Here is an 18,970-nt window from a genome sequence, read left to right as displayed (position 1 = left end):
CCTCCATTCCAGGCAGTGGACCACCTTCCACGATGCCCCACAACTACACCTTCCTCCGCAACGCCCTCTAACCACTTACTTACCTCGACAACTGCTCTCCTTGACATCCTCCTCGCCTCAGTCCATCCAGCGACATGCTCCAGGGTCTTCAGGGACATTGCTCTCCATTCCGCTCTTCCTGACATCCACCTCGCCTCAGTCCATCCATGCACCGATATCTTCCAATCCCATGAGTGGTGGTGGTGTGGGTGGGAAGGTTCCATAGGAAGAAGGTTGTTGGTGTGGAAGTGAGTGGTCCCGGTAATTGGTGTGAAGGGCTGGTGGCAGTGGTGGTAGTTGGTGTGGAGGCAGTAGTGGTAGTTGATGTGAAGGGTTGGAGGCAATGGTGGATTGCAGAGGAGATTTTCTTGATAAAAAAACAAAAACAAAACAAAGGCAAATAAAATCCCCCATCTTTTTATTTTCAACATCCCACATGCTTCGACAGACACAACACCACTTTTGGCAGATCCCCAACCTAGAATCCTCCATTCCAGGCAGTGGACCACCTTCCACGATGCCCCACAACTACACCTTCCTCCGCAACGCCCTCTAACCACTCACCTCGACAACTGCTCTCCTTGACGTCCTCCTCGCCTCAGTCCACCTTCCACGATGCCCCACAACTACACCTCACCTCACGATCCATCTCTTTTAACAGCTGCCATCTTCAGGGTCTTGACAGGATTCGAACTCACAACCTCTTCGCTCCAAGGCGGCTGCTCTAACCACTATGCCGTGGGAGCTGCTTGTCAGGCATATGCGGCGACCAAGGTCTTGGCCTGTTTTGGCACACAGAGCAACTGCACAGAGGAAAGGGGGGGGGGGACTCCAACCTAAGGTGGAGCTAGCTCTCAACTGGCTATGTCAAGATCTCTGAATGCTAAGTGGTTAGCCTTGCCACCTTACAGTGTGAAGGTGGTGGGTTCAATCTATAAATGTAACTTAGATGTAAGTTTTGTCAAACCACAAAAAGATCAAAGAGTTACATTCGTAGATCTTAAAGGGATACTCGTGTGTCAATTTTTTTTTTTTAAATTAACTGGTGCCAAAAAGTTAGACAGATTAGTAAATGACTTGTATTTAAAGCTCTTTACTCTTATCAGCTGCTTTATACTACAGAGGAAGTTGTATGGTTCTTTTCTGTCTGACCACAATGCCCCACCAAGAAAAAATTGTGCATTAGCGGGCATTTGTATTTGAACCAAGGACCTCTTGAACCTCTGCGCTCCAGGGTGGCTGCTCATCAACTGGATGAGGCGACCAAAATCTTGCAGTGCAAAGCTAGTGGGGGTCTGCTATAAACAACATATGTAGGATGTGGTTAAGCTGTAAAAAAAAGCATGCATGTGTTAGGGGGCACTCGGATTTGAACCAAGGACCTCTTGATCTGCAGTCAAATGCTCTACCACTGAGCTATACCCCCGCAACATGCAGCTCATCTGTACCTCAACATTTTTAATTTTCTGCAATAAACTACATATGTGGGATACGGTTAAGCTTGTAAAGAAAAAAAATGTGTGTTACGGGCACTCGGACCTCTTTACATGCAGTCAAATGCTCTACCACTGAGCTTCAGCCCCACAACATGTGGCTTGTTTGTACCTCAACGTTGCCTCCAGCCCTTCACACCAACTACCACCACTGCCTCCAGCCCTTCAGCCCACCACCCAGGGCCACTCACTTCCACACCAACAACCTTCTTCCTATGGCGCCTCCCCCCCACCACCACCACTACATATGTAGGATATGGTTAAGTCGTAAAGCAAAAAAATGTGTGTTAGGGGGCACTCGGATTTGAGCCAAGGACCTCTTGATCTGCAGTCAAATGCTCTACCACTGAGCTATACCCCCGCAACACATGGCTTGCCAGGGTAACCGCACAGAGGGGGGATTCGAAGCTAAGTCCGAACTAGCTCTCGGCTTGCCTGTACTATCCCAGTCAAATGTATATGAACCGGTGGGGAAAAAATTGATTTTGTCAAAACAGGCCAAGACCACAGTCATCCTTGCTAGTTTCCATGAAGCTCTCATGGTCTAGTGGTTAGAGCTGCTGCCTTGGAGCAGAGAGGTTGTGAGTTCAAGTCCTGTGAACACCCTGAAGCTCGTTTGGAGAAATTGTGGCAGCATAGGAGTGTGTGTGTGTGTGTGTGTGTGTGTGTGAAGTGTGTGTGGTTGATGGTCGGGCACCCATAAGGTGTTGGAGAAGGAGCTCTGGTGTGGATGGCTGTGGTAGCTGGTATGTGAGTGTGGGTGGGAAGATTCCATAGGAAGAAGGTTGTTGGTGTGGAAGTGAGTGGTCCCGGTTCCTGGGTGGTAGTTGGTGTGAAGGGCTGGTGGCAATGGTGGTAGCTGGTGTGGAGGCAGTGGTGGTAGTTGGTGTGAAGGGCTGGAGGCAATGGTGGATTGCAGAGGAGGTTTTCGTGATATAAAAAAAAAAAAAAAAAATCCCCCATCTTTTTATTTTCAACATCCCACATGCTTCGACAGACACAACACCACTTTTGGCAGATCCCCAACCTAGAATCCTCCATTCCAGGCAGTGGACCACCTTCCACGATGCCCCACAACTACACCTTCCTCCGCAACGCCCTCTAACCACTTACTTACCTCGACAACTGCTCTCCTTGACATCCTCCTCGCCTCAGTCCATCCAGCGACATGCTCCAGGGTCTTCAGGGACATTGCTCTCCATTCCGCTCTTCCTGACATCCACCTCGCCTCAGTCCATCCATGCACCGATATCTTCCAATCCCATGAGTGGTGGTGGTGTGGGTGGGAAGGTTCCATAGGAAGAAGGTTGTTGGTGTGGAAGTGAGTGGTCCCGGTAATTGGTGTGAAGGGCTGGTTGCAGTGGTGGTAGTTGGTGTGGAGGCAGTAGTGGTAGTTGGTGTGAAGGGCTGGAGGCAATGGTGGATTGCAGAGGAGGTTTTCTTGATATAAAAAAAAAAAAAAAAAAAAAAGGCAAATAAAATCCCCCATCTTTTTATTTTCAACATCCCACATGCTTCGACAGACACAACACCACTTTTGGCAGATCCCCAACCTAGAATCCTCCATTCCAGGCAGTGGACCACCTTCCACGATGCCCCACAACTACACCTTCCTCCGCAACGCCCTCTAACCACTTACTTACCTCGACAACTGCTCTCCTTGACATCCTCCTCGCCTCAGTCCATCCAGCGACATGCTCCAGGGTCTTCAGGGACATTGCTCTCCATTCCGCTCTTCCTGACATCCACCTCGCCTCAGTCCATCCATGCACCGATATCTTCCAATCCCATGAGTGGTGGTGGTGTGGGTGGGAAGGTTCCATAGGAAGAAGGTTGTTGGTGTGGAAGTGAGTGGTCCCGGTAATTGGTGTGAAGGGCTGGTGGCAGTGGTGGTAGTTGGTGTGGAGGCAGTAGTGGTAGTTGGTGTGAAGGGTTGGAGGCAATGGTGGATTGCAGAGGAGGTTTTCTTGATAAAAAAAAAAAACAAAACAAAAAAAAGGCAAATAAAATCCCCCATCTTTTTATTTTCAACATCCCACATGCTTCGACAGACACAACACCACTTTTGGCAGATCCCCAACCTAGAATCCTCCATTCCAGGCAGTGGACCACCTTCCACGATGCCCCACAACTACACCTTCCTCCGCAACGCCCTCTAACCACTCACCTCGACAACTGCTCTCCTTGACGTCCTCCTCGCCTCAGTCCACCTTCCACGATGCCCCACAACTACACCTTCCTCCAACCACTTACCTCGACAACTGCTCTCCTTGACATCCTCCTCGCCTCAGTCCACCTTCCACAATGCCCCACAACTACACCTTCCTCCAACCACTTACCTCGACAACTGCTCTCCTTGACATCCACCTCGCCTCAGTCCATCCATGCACCAATATCTTCCAATCCACCAGACATCCCAGGTTCTCACGATCCATCTCTTTTAACAGCTGCCATCTTCAGGGTCTTGACAGGATTCGAACTCACAACCTCTTCGCTCCAAGGTGGCTGCTCTAACCACTATGCCGTGGGAGCTGCTTGTCAGGCATATGCGGCGACCATGTTCTTGGCCTGTTTTGGCACACAGAGCAACTGCACAGAGGAAAAAAAAGCATGCATGTGTTAGGGGGCACTCGGATTTGAACCAAGGACCTCTTGATCTGCAGTCAAATGCTCTACCACTGAGCTATACCCCCGCAACATGCAGCTCATCTGTACCTCAACATTTTTAATTTTCTGCAATAAACTACATATGTGGGATACGGTTAAGCTTGTAAAGAAAAAAAATGTGTGTTACGGGCACTCGGACCTCTTTACATGCAGTCAAATGCTCTACCACTGAGCTTCAGCCCCACAACATGTGGCTTGTTTGTACCTCAACGTTGCCTCCAGCCCTTCACACCAACTACCACCACTGCCTCCAGCCCTTCAGCCCACCACCCAGGGCCACTCACTTCCACACCAACAACCTTCTTCCTATGGCGCCTCCCCCCCACCACCACCACTACATATGTAGGATATGGTTAAGTCGTAAAGCAAAAAAATGTGTGTTAGGGGGCACTCGGATTTGAGCCAAGGACCTCTTGATCTGCAGTCAAATGCTCTACCACTGAGCTATACCCCCGCAACACATGGCTTGCCAGGGTAACCGCACAGAGGGGGGATTCGAAGCTAAGTCCGAACTAGCTCTCGGCTTGCCTGTACTATCCCAGTCAAATGTATATGAACCGGTGGGGAAAAAAATGATTTTGTCAAAACAGGCCAAGACCACAGTCATCCTTGCTAGTTTCCATGAAGCTCTCATGGTCTAGTGGTTAGAGCTGCTGCCTTGGAGCAGAGAGGTTGTGAGTTCAAGTCCTGTGAACACCCAGAAGCTCGTTTGGAGAAATTGTGGCAGCATAGTGTGGAAGCGGAGGAGTGTGTGTGTGTGTGTGTGTGTGTGTGTGAAGTGGTTGATGGTCGGGCACCCATAAGGTGTTGGAGAAGGAGCTCTGGTGTGGATGGCTGTGGTAGCTGGTATGTGAGTGTGGGTGGGAAGATTCCATAGGAAGAAGGTTGTTGGTGTGGAAGTGAGTGGTCCCGGTTCCTGGGTGGTAGTTGGTGTGAAGGGCTGGTGGCAATGGTGGTAGCTGGTGTGGAGGCAGTGGTGGTAGTTGGTGTGAAGGGCTGGAGGCAATGGTGGATTGCAGAGGAGGTTTTCTTGATATAGAAAAAAAAAAAAAAAAAGGCAAATAAAATCCCCCATCTTTTTATTTTCAACATCCCACATGCTTCTTGACATCGACCTCGCCTCAGTCCATCCATGCACCGATATCTTCCAATCCACCAGACATCCCAGGTTCTCACGATCCATCTCTTTTAACAGCTGCCATCTTCAGGGTCTTGACAGGATTCGAACTCACAACCTCTTCGCTCCAAGGCGGCTGCTCTAACCACTATGCCGTGGGAGCTGCTTGTCAGGCATATGCGGCGACCAAGGTCTTGGCCTGTTTTGGCACACAGAGCAACTGCACAGAGGAAAGGGGGGGGGGGGGGGGACTCCAACCTAAGGTGGAGCTAGCTCTCAACTGGCTATGTCAAGATCTCTGAATGCTAAGTGGTTAGCCTTGCCACCTTACAGTGTGAAGGTGGTGGGTTCAATCTATAAATGTAACTTAGATGTAAGTTTTGTCAAACCACAAAAAGATCAAAGAGTTACATTCGTAGATCTTAAAGGGATACTCGTGTGTCAATTTTTTTTTTTTAAATTAACTGGTGCCAAAAAGTTAGACAGATTAGTAAATGACTTGTATTTAAAGCTCTTTACTCTTATCAGCTGCTTTATACTACAGAGGAAATTGTATGGTTCTTTTCTGTCTGACCACAATGCCCCACCTAGAAAAAATTGTGCATTAGCGGGCATTTGTATTTGAACCAAGGACCTCTTGAACCTCTGCGCTCCAGGGTGGCTGCTCATCAACTGGATGAGGCGACCAAAATCTTGCAGTGCAAAGCTAGTGGGGGTCTGCTATAAACAACATATGTAGGATGTGGTTAAGCTGTAAAAAAAAGCATGCATGTGTTAGGGGGCACTCGGATTTGAACCAAGGACCTCTTGATCTGCAGTCAAATGCTCTACCACTGAGCTATACCCCCGCAACATGCAGCTCATCTGTACCTCAACATTTTTAATTTTCTGCAATAAACTACATATGTGGGATACGGTTAAGCTTGTAAAGAAAAAAAATGTGTGTTACGGGCACTCGGACCTCTTTACATGCAGTCAAATGCTCTACCACTGAGCTTCAGCCCCACAACATGTGGCTTGTTTGTACCTCAACGTTGCCTCCAGCCCTTCACACCAACTACCACCACTGCCTCCAGCCCTTCAGCCCACCACCCAGGGCCACTCACTTCCACACCAACAACCTTCTTCCTATGGCGCCTCCCCCCCACCACCACCACTACATATGTAGGATATGGTTAAGTCGTAAAGCAAAAAAATGTGTGTTAGGGGGCACTCGGATTTGAGCCAAGGACCTCTTGATCTGCAGTCAAATGCTCTACCACTGAGCTATACCCCCGCAACACATGGCTTGCCAGGGTAACCGCACAGAGGGGGGATTCGAAGCTAAGTCCGAACTAGCTCTCGGCTTGCCTGTACTATCCCAGTCAAATGTATATGAACCGGTGGGGAAAAAAATGATTTTGTCAAAACAGGCCAAGACCACAGTCATCCTTGCTAGTTTCCATGAAGCTCTCATGGTCTAGTGGTTAGAGCTGCTGCCTTGGAGCAGAGAGGTTGTGAGTTCAAGTCCTGTGAACACCCTGAAGCTCGTTTGGAGAAATTGTGGCAGCAGAGTGTGGAAGCGGAGGAGTGTGTGTGTGTGTGTGTGTGTGAAGTGTGTGTGGTTGATGGTCGGGCACCCATAAGGTGTTGGAGAAGGAGCTCTGGTGTGGATGGCTGTGGTAGCTGGTATGTGAGTGTGGGTGGGAAGATTCCATAGGAAGAAGGTTGTTGGTGTGGAAGTGAGTGGTCCCGGTTCCTGGGTGGTAGTTGGTGTGAAGGGCTGGTGGCAATGGTGGTAGCTGGTGTGGAGGCAGTGGTGGTAGTTGGTGTGAAGGGCTGGAGGCAATGGTGGATTGCAGAGGAGGTTTTCGTGATATAAAAAAAAAAAAAAAAAATCCCCCATCTTTTTATTTTCAACATCCCACATGCTTCGACAGACACAACACCACTTTTGGCAGATCCCCAACCTAGAATCCTCCATTCCAGGCAGTGGACCACCTTCCACGATGCCCCACAACTACACCTTCCTCCGCAACGCCCTCTAACCACTTACTTACCTCGACAACTGCTCTCCTTGACATCCTCCTCGCCTCAGTCCATCCAGCGACATGCTCCAGGGTCTTCAGGGACATTGCTCTCCATTCCGCTCTTCCTGACATCCACCTCGCCTCAGTCCATCCATGCACCGATATCTTCCAATCCCATGAGTGGTGGTGGTGTGGGTGGGAAGGTTCCATAGGAAGAAGGTTGTTGGTGTGGAAGTGAGTGGTCCCGGTAATTGGTGTGAAGGGCTGGTTGCAGTGGTGGTAGTTGGTGTGGAGGCAGTAGTGGTAGTTGGTGTGAAGGGCTGGAGGCAATGGTGGATTGCAGAGGAGGTTTTCTTGATATAAAAAAAAAAAAAAAAAAAAAAGGCAAATAAAATCCCCCATCTTTTTATTTTCAACATCCCACATGCTTCGACAGACACAACACCACTTTTGGCAGATCCCCAACCTAGAATCCTCCATTCCAGGCAGTGGACCACCTTCCACGATGCCCCACAACTACACCTTCCTCCGCAACGCCCTCTAACCACTTACTTACCTCGACAACTGCTCTCCTTGACATCCTCCTCGCCTCAGTCCATCCAGCGACATGCTCCAGGGTCTTCAGGGACATTGCTCTCCATTCCGCTCTTCCTGACATCCACCTCGCCTCAGTCCATCCATGCACCGATATCTTCCAATCCCATGAGTGGTGGTGGTGTGGGTGGGAAGGTTCCATAGGAAGAAGGTTGTTGGTGTGGAAGTGAGTGGTCCCGGTAATTGGTGTGAAGGGCTGGTGGCAGTGGTGGTAGTTGGTGTGGAGGCAGTAGTGGTAGTTGGTGTGAAGGGTTGGAGGCAATGGTGGATTGCAGAGGAGGTTTTCTTGATAAAAAAAAAAAAAAAAAAAAAAAAAAAGGCAAATAAAATCCCCCATCTTTTTATTTTCAACATCCCACATGCTTCGACAGACACAACACCACTTTTGGCAGATCCCCAACCTAGAATCCTCCATTCCAGGCAGTGGACCACCTTCCACGATGCCCCACAACTACACCTTCCTCCGCAACGCCCTCTAACCACTTACTTACCTCGACAACTGCTCTCCTTGACATCCTCCTCGCCTCAGTCCATCCAGCGACATGCTCCAGGGTCTTCAGGGACATTGCTCTCCATTCCGCTCTTCCTGACATCCACCTCGCCTCAGTCCATCCATGCACCGATATCTTCCAATCCCATGAGTGGTGGTGGTGTGGGTGGGAAGGTTCCATAGGAAGAAGGTTGTTGGTGTGGAAGTGAGTGGTCCCGGTAATTGGTGTGAAGGGCTGGTGGCAGTGGTGGTAGTTGGTGTGGAGGCAGTAGTGGTAGTTGGTGTGAAGGGTTGGAGGCAATGGTGGATTGCAGAGGAGGTTTTCTTGATAAAAAAAAAAAAAAAAAAAAAAAAAAAGGCAAATAAAATCCCCCATCTTTTTATTTTCAACATCCCACATGCTTCGACAGACACAACACCACTTTTGGCAGATCCCCAACCTAGAATCCTCCATTCCAGGCAGTGGACCACCTTCCACGATGCCCCACAACTACACCTTCCTCCGCAACGCCCTCTAACCACTCACCTCGACAACTGCTCTCCTTGACGTCCTCCTCGCCTCAGTCCACCTTCCACGATGCCCCACAACTACACCTTCCTCCAACCACTTACCTCGACAACTGCTCTCCTTGACATCCTCCTCGCCTCAGTCCACCTTCCACAATGCCCCACAACTACACCTTCCTCCAACCACTTACCTCGACAACTGCTCTCCTTGACATCCACCTCGCCTCAGTCCATCCATGCACCAATATCTTCCAATCCACCAGACATCCCAGGTTCTCACGATCCATCTCTTTTAACAGCTGCCATCTTCAGGGTCTTGACAGGATTCGAACTCACAACCTCTTCGCTCCAAGGTGGCTGCTCTAACCACTATGCCGTGGGAGCTGCTTGTCAGGCATATGCGGCGACCATGTTCTTGGCCTGTTTTGGCACACAGAGCAACTGCACAGAGGAAAAAAAAGCATGCATGTGTTAGGGGGCACTCGGATTTGAACCAAGGACCTCTTGATCTGCAGTCAAATGCTCTACCACTGAGCTATACCCCCGCAACATGCAGCTCATCTGTACCTCAACATTTTTAATTTTCTGCAATAAACTACATATGTGGGATACGGTTAAGCTTGTAAAGAAAAAAAATGTGTGTTACGGGCACTCGGACCTCTTTACATGCAGTCAAATGCTCTACCACTGAGCTTCAGCCCCACAACATGTGGCTTGTTTGTACCTCAACGTTGCCTCCAGCCCTTCACACCAACTACCACCACTGCCTCCAGCCCTTCAGCCCACCACCCAGGGCCACTCACTTCCACACCAACAACCTTCTTCCTATGGCGCCTCCCCCCCACCACCACCACTACATATGTAGGATATGGTTAAGTCGTAAAGCAAAAAAATGTGTGTTAGGGGGCACTCGGATTTGAGCCAAGGACCTCTTGATCTGCAGTCAAATGCTCTACCACTGAGCTATACCCCCGCAACACATGGCTTGCCAGGGTAACCGCACAGAGGGGGGATTCGAAGCTAAGTCCGAACTAGCTCTCGGCTTGCCTGTACTATCCCAGTCAAATGTATATGAACCGGTGGGGAAAAAAATGATTTTGTCAAAACAGGCCAAGACCACAGTCATCCTTGCTAGTTTCCAGGAAGCTCTCATGGTCTAGTGGTTAGAGCTGCTGCCTTGGAGCAGAGAGGTTGTGAGTTCAAGTCCTGTGAACACCCTGAAGCTCGTTTGGAGAAATTGTGGCAGCATAGTGTGGAAGCGGAGGAGTGTGTGTGTGTGTGTGTGAAGTGGTTGATGGTCGGGCACCCATAAGGTGTTGGAGAAGGAGCTCTGGTGTGGATGGCTGTGGTAGCTGGTATGTGAGTGTGGGTGGGAAGATTCCATAGGAAGAAGGTTGTTGGTGTGGAAGTGAGTGGTCCCGGTTCCTGGGTGGTAGTTGGTGTGAAGGGCTGGTGGCAATGGTGGTAGCTGGTGTGGAGGCAGTGGTGGTAGTTGGTGTGAAGGGCTGGAGGCAATGGTGGATTGCAGAGGAGGTTTTCTTGATATAGAAAAAAAAAAAAAAAAAGGCAAATAAAATCCCCCATCTTTTTATTTTCAACATCCCACATGCTTCGACAGACACAACACCACTTTTGGCAGATTTCCAACCTAGAATCCTCCATTCCAGGCAGTGGACCACCTTCCACGATGCCCCACAACTACACCTTCCTCCGCAACGCCCTCTAACCACTCACCTCGACAACTGCTCTCCTTGACGTCCTCCTCGCCTCAGTCCACCTTCCACGATGCCCCACAACTACACCTTCCTCCAACCACTTACCTCGACAACTGCTCTCCTTGACATCCTCCTCGCCTCAGTCCACCTTCCACAATGCCCCACAACTACACCTTCCTCCAACCACTTACCTCGACAACTGCTCTCCTTGACATCCACCTCGCCTCAGTCCATCCATGCACCGATATCTTCCAATCCACCAGACATCCCAGGTTCTCACGATCCATCTCTTTTAACAGCTGCCATCTTCAGGGTCTTGACAGGATTCGAACTCACAACCTCTTCGCTCCAAGGCGGCTGCTCTAACCACTATGCCGTGGGAGCTGCTTGTCAGGCATATGCGGCGACCAAGGTCTTGGCCTGTTTTGGCACACAGAGCAACTGCACAGAGGAAAGGGGGGGGGGGGGACTCCAACCTAAGGTGGAGCTAGCTCTCAACTGGCTATGTCAAGATCTCTGAATGCTAAGTGGTTAGCCTTGCCACCTTACAGTGTGAAGGTGGTGGGTTCAATCTATAAATGTAACTTAGATGTAAGTTTTGTCAAACCACAAAAAGATCAAAGAGTTACATTCGTAGATCTTAAAGGGATACTCGTGTGTCAATTTTTTTTTTTTAAATTAACTGGTGCCAAAAAGTTAGACAGATTAGTAAATGACTTGTATTTAAAGCTCTTTACTCTTATCAGCTGCTTTATACTACAGAGGAAGTTGTATGGTTCTTTTCTGTCTGACCACAATGCCCCACCTAGAAAAAATTGTGCATTAGCGGGCATTTGTATTTGAACCAAGGACCTCTTGAACCTCTGCGCTCCAGGGTGGCTGCTCATCAACTGGATGAGGCGACCAAAATCTTGCAGTGCAAAGCTAGTGGGGGTCTGCTATAAACAACATATGTAGGATGTGGTTAAGCTGTAAAAAAAAGCATGCATGTGTTAGGGGGCACTCGGATTTGAACCAAGGACCTCTTGATCTGCAGTCAAATGCTCTACCACTGAGCTATACCCCCGCAACATGCAGCTCATCTGTACCTCAACATTTTTAATTTTCTGCAATAAACTACATATGTGGGATACGGTTAAGCTTGTAAAGAAAAAAAATGTGTGTTACGGGCACTCGGACCTCTTTACATGCAGTCAAATGCTCTACCACTGAGCTTCAGCCCCACAACATGTGGCTTGTTTGTACCTCAACGTTGCCTCCAGCCCTTCACACCAACTACCACCACTGCCTCCAGCCCTTCAGCCCACCACCCAGGGCCACTCACTTCCACACCAACAACCTTCTTCCTATGGCGCCTCCCCCCCACCACCACCACTACATATGTAGGATATGGTTAAGTCGTAAAGCAAAAAAATGTGTGTTAGGGGGCACTCGGATTTGAGCCAAGGACCTCTTGATCTGCAGTCAAATGCTCTACCACTGAGCTATACCCCCGCAACACATGGCTTGCCAGGGTAACCGCACAGAGGGGGGATTCGAAGCTAAGTCCGAACTAGCTCTCGGCTTGCCTGTACTATCCCAGTCAAATGTATATGAACCGGTGGGGAAAAAAATGATTTTGTCAAAACAGGCCAAGACCACAGTCATCCTTGCTAGTTTCCATGAAGCTCTCATGGTCTAGTGGTTAGAGCTGCTGCCTTGGAGCAGAGAGGTTGTGAGTTCAAGTCCTGTGAACACCCTGAAGCTCGTTTGGAGAAATTGTGGCAGCAGAGTGTGGAAGCGGAGGAGTGTGTGTGTGTGTGTGAAGTGTGTGTGGTTGATGGTCGGGCACCCATAAGGTGTTGGAGAAGGAGCTCTGGTGTGGATGGCTGTGGTAGCTGGTATGTGAGTGTGGGTGGGAAGATTCCATAGGAAGAAGGTTGTTGGTGTGTAAGTGAGTGGTCCCGGTTCCTGGGTGGTAGTTGGTGTGAAGGGCTGGTGGCAATGGTGGTAGCTGGTGTGGAGGCAGTGGTGGTAGTTGGTGTGAAGGGCTGGAGGCAATGGTGGATTGCAGAGGAGGTTTTCGTGATATAAAAAAAAAAAAAAAAAATCCCCCATCTTTTTATTTTCAACATCCCACATGCTTCGACAGACACAACACCACTTTTGGCAGATCCCCAACCTAGAATCCTCCATTCCAGGCAGTGGACCACCTTCCACGATGCCCCACAACTACACCTTCCTCCGCAACGCCCTCTAACCACTTACTTACCTCGACAACTGCTCTCCTTGACATCCTCCTCGCCTCAGTCCATCCAGCGACATGCTCCAGGGTCTTCAGGGACATTGCTCTCCATTCCGCTCTTCCTGACATCCACCTCGCCTCAGTCCATCCATGCACCGATATCTTCCAATCCCATGAGTGGTGGTGGTGTGGGTGGGAAGGTTCCATAGGAAGAAGGTTGTTGGTGTGGAAGTGAGTGGTCCCGGTAATTGGTGTGAAGGGCTGGTGGCAGTGGTGGTAGTTGGTGTGGAGGCAGTAGTGGTAGTTGGTGTGAAGGGCTGGAGGCAATGGTGGATTGCAGAGGAGGTTTTCTTGATATAAAAAAAAAAAAAAAAAAAAAGGCAAATAAAATCCCCCATCTTTTTATTTTCAACATCCCACATGCTTCGACAGACACAACACCACTTTTGGCAGATCCCCAACCTAGAATCCTCCATTCCAGGCAGTGGACCACCTTCCACGATGCCCCACAACTACACCTTCCTCCGCAACGCCCTCTAACCACTTACTTACCTCGACAACTGCTCTCCTTGACATCCTCCTCGCCTCAGTCCATCCAGCGACATGCTCCAGGGTCTTCAGGGACATTGCTCTCCATTCCGCTCTTCCTGACATCCACCTCGCCTCAGTCCATCCATGCACCGATATCTTCCAATCCCATGAGTGGTGGTGGTGTGGGTGGGAAGGTTCCATAGGAAGAAGGTTGTTGGTGTGGAAGTGAGTGGTCCCGGTAATTGGTGTGAAGGGCTGGTGGCAGTGGTGGTAGTTGGTGTGGAGGCAGTAGTGGTAGTTGGTGTGAAGGGTTGGAGGCAATGGTGGATTGCAGAGGAGGTTTTCTTGATAAAAAAAACAAAACAAAACAAAGGCAAATAAAATCCCCCATCTTTTTATTTTCAACATCCCACATGCTTCGACAGACACAACACCACTTTTGGCAGATCCCCAACCTAGAATCCTCCATTCCAGGCAGTGGACCACCTTCCACGATGCCCCACAACTACACCTTCCTCCGCAACGCCCTCTAACCACTCACCTCGACAACTGCTCTCCTTGACGTCCTCCTCGCCTCAGTCCACCTTCCACGATGCCCCACAACTACACCTTCCTCCAACCACTTACCTCGACAACTGCTCTCCTTGACATCCTCCTCGCCTCAGTCCACCTTCCACAATGCCCCACAACTACACCTTCCTCCAACCACTTACCTCGACAACTGCTCTCCTTGACATCCACCTCGCCTCAGTCCATCCATGCACCGATATCTTCCAATCCACCAGACATCCCAGGTTCTCACGATCCATCTCTTTTAACAGCTGCCATCTTCAGGGTCTTGACAGGATTCGAACTCACAACCTCTTCGCTCCAAGGTGGCTGCTCTAACCACTATGCCGTGGGAGCTGCTTGTCAGGCATATGCGGCGACCAAGGTCTTGGCCTGTTTTGGCACACAGAGCAACTGCACAGAGGAAAGGGGGGGGGGGGGACTCCAACCTAAGGTGGAGCTAGCTCTCAACTGGCTATGTCAAGATCTCTGAATGCTAAGTGGTTAGCCTTGCCACCTTACAGTGTGAAGGTGGTGGGTTCAATCTATAAATGTAACTTAGATGTAAGTTTTGTCAAACCACAAAAAGATCAAAGAGTTACATTCGTAGATCTTAAAGGGATACTCGTGTGTCAATTTTTTTTTTTTTAAATTAACTGGTGCCAAAAAGTTAGACAGATTAGTAAATGACTTGTATTTAAAGCTCTTTACTCTTATCAGCTGCTTTATACTACAGAGGAAGTTGTATGGTTCTTTTCTGTCTGACCACAATGCCCCACCAAGAAAAAATTGTGCATTAGCGGGCATTTGTATTTGAACCAAGGACCTCTTGAACCTCTGCGCTCCAGGGTGGCTGCTCATCAACTGGATGAGGCGACCAAAATCTTGCAGTGCAAAGCTAGTGGGGGTCTGCTATAAACAACATATGTAGGATGTGGTTAAGCTGTAAAAAAAAGCATGCATGTGTTAGGGGGCACTCGGATTTGAACCAAGGACCTCTTGATCTGCAGTCAAATGCTCTACCACTGAGCTATACCCCCGCAACACATGGCTTGCCAGGGTAACCGCACAGAGGGGGGATTCGAAGCTAAGTCCGAACTAGCTCTCGGCTTGCCTGTACTATCCCAGTCAAATGTATATGAACCGGTGGGGAAAAAAATGATTTTGTCAAAACAGGCCAAGACCTTCCACGATGCCCCACAACTACACCTTCCTCCGCAACGCCCTCTAGCCACTCACCTCGACAACTGCTCTCCTTGACGTCCTCCTCGCCTCAGTCCACCTTCCACGATGCCCCACAACTACACCTTCCTCCAACCACTTACCTCGACAACTGCTCTCCTTGACATCCTCCTCGCCTCAGTCCACCTTCCACAATGCCCCACAACTACACCTTCCTCCAACCACTTACCTCGACAACTGCTCTCCTTGACATCCACCTCGCCTCAGTCCATCCATGCACCAATATCTTCCAATCCACCAGACATCCCAGGTTCTCACGATCCATCTCTTTTAACAGCTGCCATCTTCAGGGTCTTGACAGGATTCGAACTCACAACCTCTTCGCTCCAAGGTGGCTGCTCTAACCACTATGCCGTGGGAGCTGCTTGTCAGGCATATGCGGCGACCATGGTCTTGGCCTGTTTTGGCACACAGAGCAACTGCACAGAGGAAAAAAAAGCATGCATGTGTTAGGGGGCACTCGGATTTGAACCAAGGACCTCTTGATCTGCAGTCAAATGCTCTACCACTGAGCTATACCCCCGCAACATGCAGCTCATCTGTACCTCAACATTTTTAATTTTCTGCAATAAACTACATATGTGGGATACGGTTAAGCTTGTAAAGAAAAAAAATGTGTGTTACGGGCACTCGGACCTCTTTACATGCAGTCAAATGCTCTACCACTGAGCTTCAGCCCCACAACATGTGGCTTGTTTGTACCTCAACGTTGCCTCCAGCCCTTCACACCAACTACCACCACTGCCTCCAGCCCTTCAGCCCACCACCCAGGGCCACTCACTTCCACACCAACAACCTTCTTCCTATGGCGCCTCCCCCCCACCACCACCACTACATATGTAGGATATGGTTAAGTCGTAAAGCAAAAAAATGTGTGTTAGGGGGCACTCGGATTTGAGCCAAGGACCTCTTGATCTGCAGTCAAATGCTCTACCACTGAGCTATACCCCCGCAACACATGGCTTGCCAGGGTAACCGCACAGAGGGGGGATTCGAAGCTAAGTCCGAACTAGCTCTCGGCTTGCCTGTACTATCCCAGTCAAATGTATATGAACCGGTGGGGAAAAAAATGATTTTGTCAAAACAGGCCAAGACCACAGTCATCCTTGCTAGTTTCCATGAAGCTCTCATGGTCTAGTGGTTAGAGCTGCTGCCTTGGAGCAGAGAGGTTGTGAGTTCAAGTCCTGTGAACACCCTGAAGCTCGTTTGGAGAAATTGTGGGAGTGTGTGTGTGTGTGTGTGTGTGTGTGTGTGTGTGTGTGTGTGTGTGAAGTGGTTGATGGTCGGGCACCCATAAGGTGTTGGAGAAGGAGCTCTGGTGTGGATGGCTGTGGTAGCTGGTATGTGAGTGTGGGTGGGAAGATTCCATAGGAAGAAGGTTGTTGGTGTGGAAGTGAGTGGTCCCGGTTCCTGGGTGGTAGTTGGTGTGAAGGGCTGGTGGCAATGGTGGTAGCTGGTGTGGAGGCAGTGGTGGTAGTTGGTGTGAAGGGCTGGAGGCAATGGTGGATTGCAGAGGAGGTTTTCTTGATATAAAAAAAAAAAAAAAAGGCAAATAAAATCCCCCATCTTTTTATTTTCAACATCCCACATGCTTCGACAGACACAACACCACTTTTGGCAGATCCCCAACCTAGAATCCTCCATTCCAGGCAGTGGACCACCTTCCACGATGCCCCACAACTACACCTTCCTCCGCAACGCCCTCTAACCACTTACTTACCTCGACAACTGCTCTCCTTGACATCCTCCTCGCCTCAGTCCATCCAGCGACATGCTCCAGGGTCTTCAGGGACATTGCTCTCCATTCCGCTCTTCCTGACATCCACCTCGCCTCAGTCCATCCATGCACCGATATCTTCCAATCCCATGAGTGGTGGTGGTGTGGGTGGGAAGGTTCCATAGGAAGAAGGTTGTTGGTGTGGAAGTGAGTGGTCCCGGTAATTGGTGTGAAGGGCTGGTGGCAATGGTGGTAGCTGGTGTGGAGGCAGTGGTGGTAGTTGGTGTGAAGGGCTGGAGGCAATGGTGGATTGCAGAGGAGGTTTTCTTGATATAAAAAAAAAAAAAAAAGGCAAATAAAATCCCCCATCTTTTTATTTTCAACATCCCACATGCTTCGACAGACACAACACCACTTTTGGCAGATCCCCAACCTAGAATCCTCCATTCCAGGCAGTGGACCACCTTCCACGATGCCCCACAACTACACCTTCCTCCGCAACGCCCTCTAACCACTTACTTACCTCGACAACTGCTCTCCTTGACATCCTCCTCGCCTCAGTCCATCCAGCGACATGCTCCAGGGTCTTCAGGGACATTGCTCTCCATTCCGCTCTTCCTGACATCCACCTCGCCTCAGTCCATCCATGCACCGATATCTTCCAATCCCATGAGTGGTGGTGGTGTGGGTGGGAAGGTTCCATAGGAAGAAGGTTGTTGGTGTGGAAGTGAGTGGTCCCGGTAATTGGTGTGAAGGGCTGGTGGCAGTGGTGGTAGTTGGTGTGGAGGCAGTAGTGGTAGTTGGTGTGAAGGGCTGGAGGCAATGGTGGATTGCAGAGGAGGTTTTCTTGATATAAAAAAAAAAAAAAAAAAAAGGCAAATAAAACCCCCCATCTTTTTATTTTCAACATCCCACATGCTTCGACAGACACAACACCACTTTTGGCAGATCCCCAACCTAGAATCCTCCATTCCAGGCAGTGGACCACCTTCCACGATGCCCCACAACTACACCTTCCTCCGCAACGCCCTCTAACCACTTACTTACCTCGACAACTGCTCTCCTTGACATCCTCCTCGCCTCAGTCCATCCAGCGACATGCTCCAGGGTCTTCAGGGACATTGCTCTCCATTCCGCTCTTCCTGACATCCACCTCGCCTCAGTCCATCCATGCACCGATATCTTCCAATCCCATGAGTGGTGGTGGTGTGGGTGGGAAGGTTCCATAGGAAGAAGGTTGTTGGTGTGGAAGTGAGTGGTCCCGGTAATTGGTGTGAAGGGCTGGTGGCAGTGGTGGTAGTTGGTGTGGAGGCAGTAGTGGTAGTTGGTGTGAAGGGCTGGAGGCAATGGTGGATTGCAGAGGAGGTTTTCTTGATATAAAAAAAAAAAAAAAAAAAAAGGCAAATAAAATCCCCCATCTTTTTATTTTCAACATCCCACATGCTTCGACAGACACAACACCACTTTTGGCAGATCCCCAACCTAGAATCCTCCATTCCAGGCAGTGGACCACCTTCCACGATGCCCCACAACTACACCTTCCTCCGCAACGCCCTCTAACCACTTACTTACCTCGACAACTGCTCTCCTTGACATCCTCCTTGCCTCAGTCCATCCAGCGACATGCTCCAGGGTCTTCAGGGACATTGCTCTCCATTCCGCTCTTCCTGACATCCACCTCGCCTCAGTCCATCCATGCACCGATATCTTCCAATCCCATGAGTGGTGGTGGTGTGGGTGGGAAGGTTCCATAGGAAGAAGGTTGTTGGTGTGGAAGTGAGTGGTCCCGGTAATTGGTGTGAAGGGCTGGTGGCAGTGGTGGTAGTTGGTGTGGAGGCAGTAGTGGTAGTTGGTGTGAAGGGTTGGAGGCAATGGTGGATTGCAGAGGAGGTTTTCTTGATAAAAAAAAAAAAAAAAAAAAAAAAAGGCAAATAAAATCCCCCATCTTTTTATTTTCAACATCCCACATGCTTCGACAGACACAACACCACTTTTGGCAGATCCCCAACCTAGAATCCTCCATTCCAGGCAGTGGACCACCTTCCACGATGCCCCACAACTACACCTTCCTCCGCA

The 18,970-nt window shown here is 49.7% G+C and overlaps 13 non-coding genes across 13 annotated transcripts; all 13 read right to left on the bottom strand.

Moving 5' to 3' along the window:
- Positions 1-1,393: 1,393 nt before the first annotated feature.
- TRNAC-GCA (transfer RNA cysteine (anticodon GCA)) lies at positions 1,394-1,465 on the bottom strand. The gene has a single exon. It is a non-coding gene; the product is annotated as a tRNA-Cys (tRNA).
- A 356-nt stretch (positions 1,466-1,821) lies between these two features.
- TRNAC-GCA (transfer RNA cysteine (anticodon GCA)) lies at positions 1,822-1,893 on the bottom strand. The gene has a single exon. It is a non-coding gene; the product is annotated as a tRNA-Cys (tRNA).
- Positions 1,894-4,153: 2,260 nt separating this feature from the next.
- TRNAC-GCA (transfer RNA cysteine (anticodon GCA)) lies at positions 4,154-4,225 on the bottom strand. Its single transcript has one exon. It is a non-coding gene; the product is annotated as a tRNA-Cys (tRNA).
- Positions 4,226-4,581: 356 nt separating this feature from the next.
- On the bottom strand, positions 4,582-4,653 carry TRNAC-GCA (transfer RNA cysteine (anticodon GCA)). The gene has a single exon. It is a non-coding gene; the product is annotated as a tRNA-Cys (tRNA).
- A 1,439-nt stretch (positions 4,654-6,092) lies between these two features.
- Positions 6,093-6,164, bottom strand: TRNAC-GCA (transfer RNA cysteine (anticodon GCA)). Its single transcript has one exon. It is a non-coding gene; the product is annotated as a tRNA-Cys (tRNA).
- Positions 6,165-6,520: 356 nt separating this feature from the next.
- Positions 6,521-6,592, bottom strand: TRNAC-GCA (transfer RNA cysteine (anticodon GCA)). Its single transcript has one exon. It is a non-coding gene; the product is annotated as a tRNA-Cys (tRNA).
- Positions 6,593-9,389: 2,797 nt separating this feature from the next.
- Positions 9,390-9,461, bottom strand: TRNAC-GCA (transfer RNA cysteine (anticodon GCA)). Its single transcript has one exon. It is a non-coding gene; the product is annotated as a tRNA-Cys (tRNA).
- Positions 9,462-9,817: 356 nt separating this feature from the next.
- Positions 9,818-9,889, bottom strand: TRNAC-GCA (transfer RNA cysteine (anticodon GCA)). Its single transcript has one exon. It is a non-coding gene; the product is annotated as a tRNA-Cys (tRNA).
- Positions 9,890-11,625: 1,736 nt separating this feature from the next.
- TRNAC-GCA (transfer RNA cysteine (anticodon GCA)) lies at positions 11,626-11,697 on the bottom strand. The gene has a single exon. It is a non-coding gene; the product is annotated as a tRNA-Cys (tRNA).
- Positions 11,698-12,053: 356 nt separating this feature from the next.
- On the bottom strand, positions 12,054-12,125 carry TRNAC-GCA (transfer RNA cysteine (anticodon GCA)). The gene has a single exon. It is a non-coding gene; the product is annotated as a tRNA-Cys (tRNA).
- Positions 12,126-14,903: 2,778 nt separating this feature from the next.
- On the bottom strand, positions 14,904-14,975 carry TRNAC-GCA (transfer RNA cysteine (anticodon GCA)). The gene has a single exon. It is a non-coding gene; the product is annotated as a tRNA-Cys (tRNA).
- Positions 14,976-15,628: 653 nt separating this feature from the next.
- On the bottom strand, positions 15,629-15,700 carry TRNAC-GCA (transfer RNA cysteine (anticodon GCA)). Its single transcript has one exon. It is a non-coding gene; the product is annotated as a tRNA-Cys (tRNA).
- A 356-nt stretch (positions 15,701-16,056) lies between these two features.
- On the bottom strand, positions 16,057-16,128 carry TRNAC-GCA (transfer RNA cysteine (anticodon GCA)). The gene has a single exon. It is a non-coding gene; the product is annotated as a tRNA-Cys (tRNA).
- Positions 16,129-18,970: the final 2,842 nt, after the last annotated feature.

This window comes from Hyla sarda, chromosome 2, assembly GCF_029499605.1.
Source record: "Hyla sarda isolate aHylSar1 chromosome 2, aHylSar1.hap1, whole genome shotgun sequence".
NCBI classification, from domain to species: domain Eukaryota; kingdom Metazoa; phylum Chordata; class Amphibia; order Anura; family Hylidae; genus Hyla; species Hyla sarda.
This window is presented reverse-complemented; position numbering and strand designations above follow the sequence as displayed.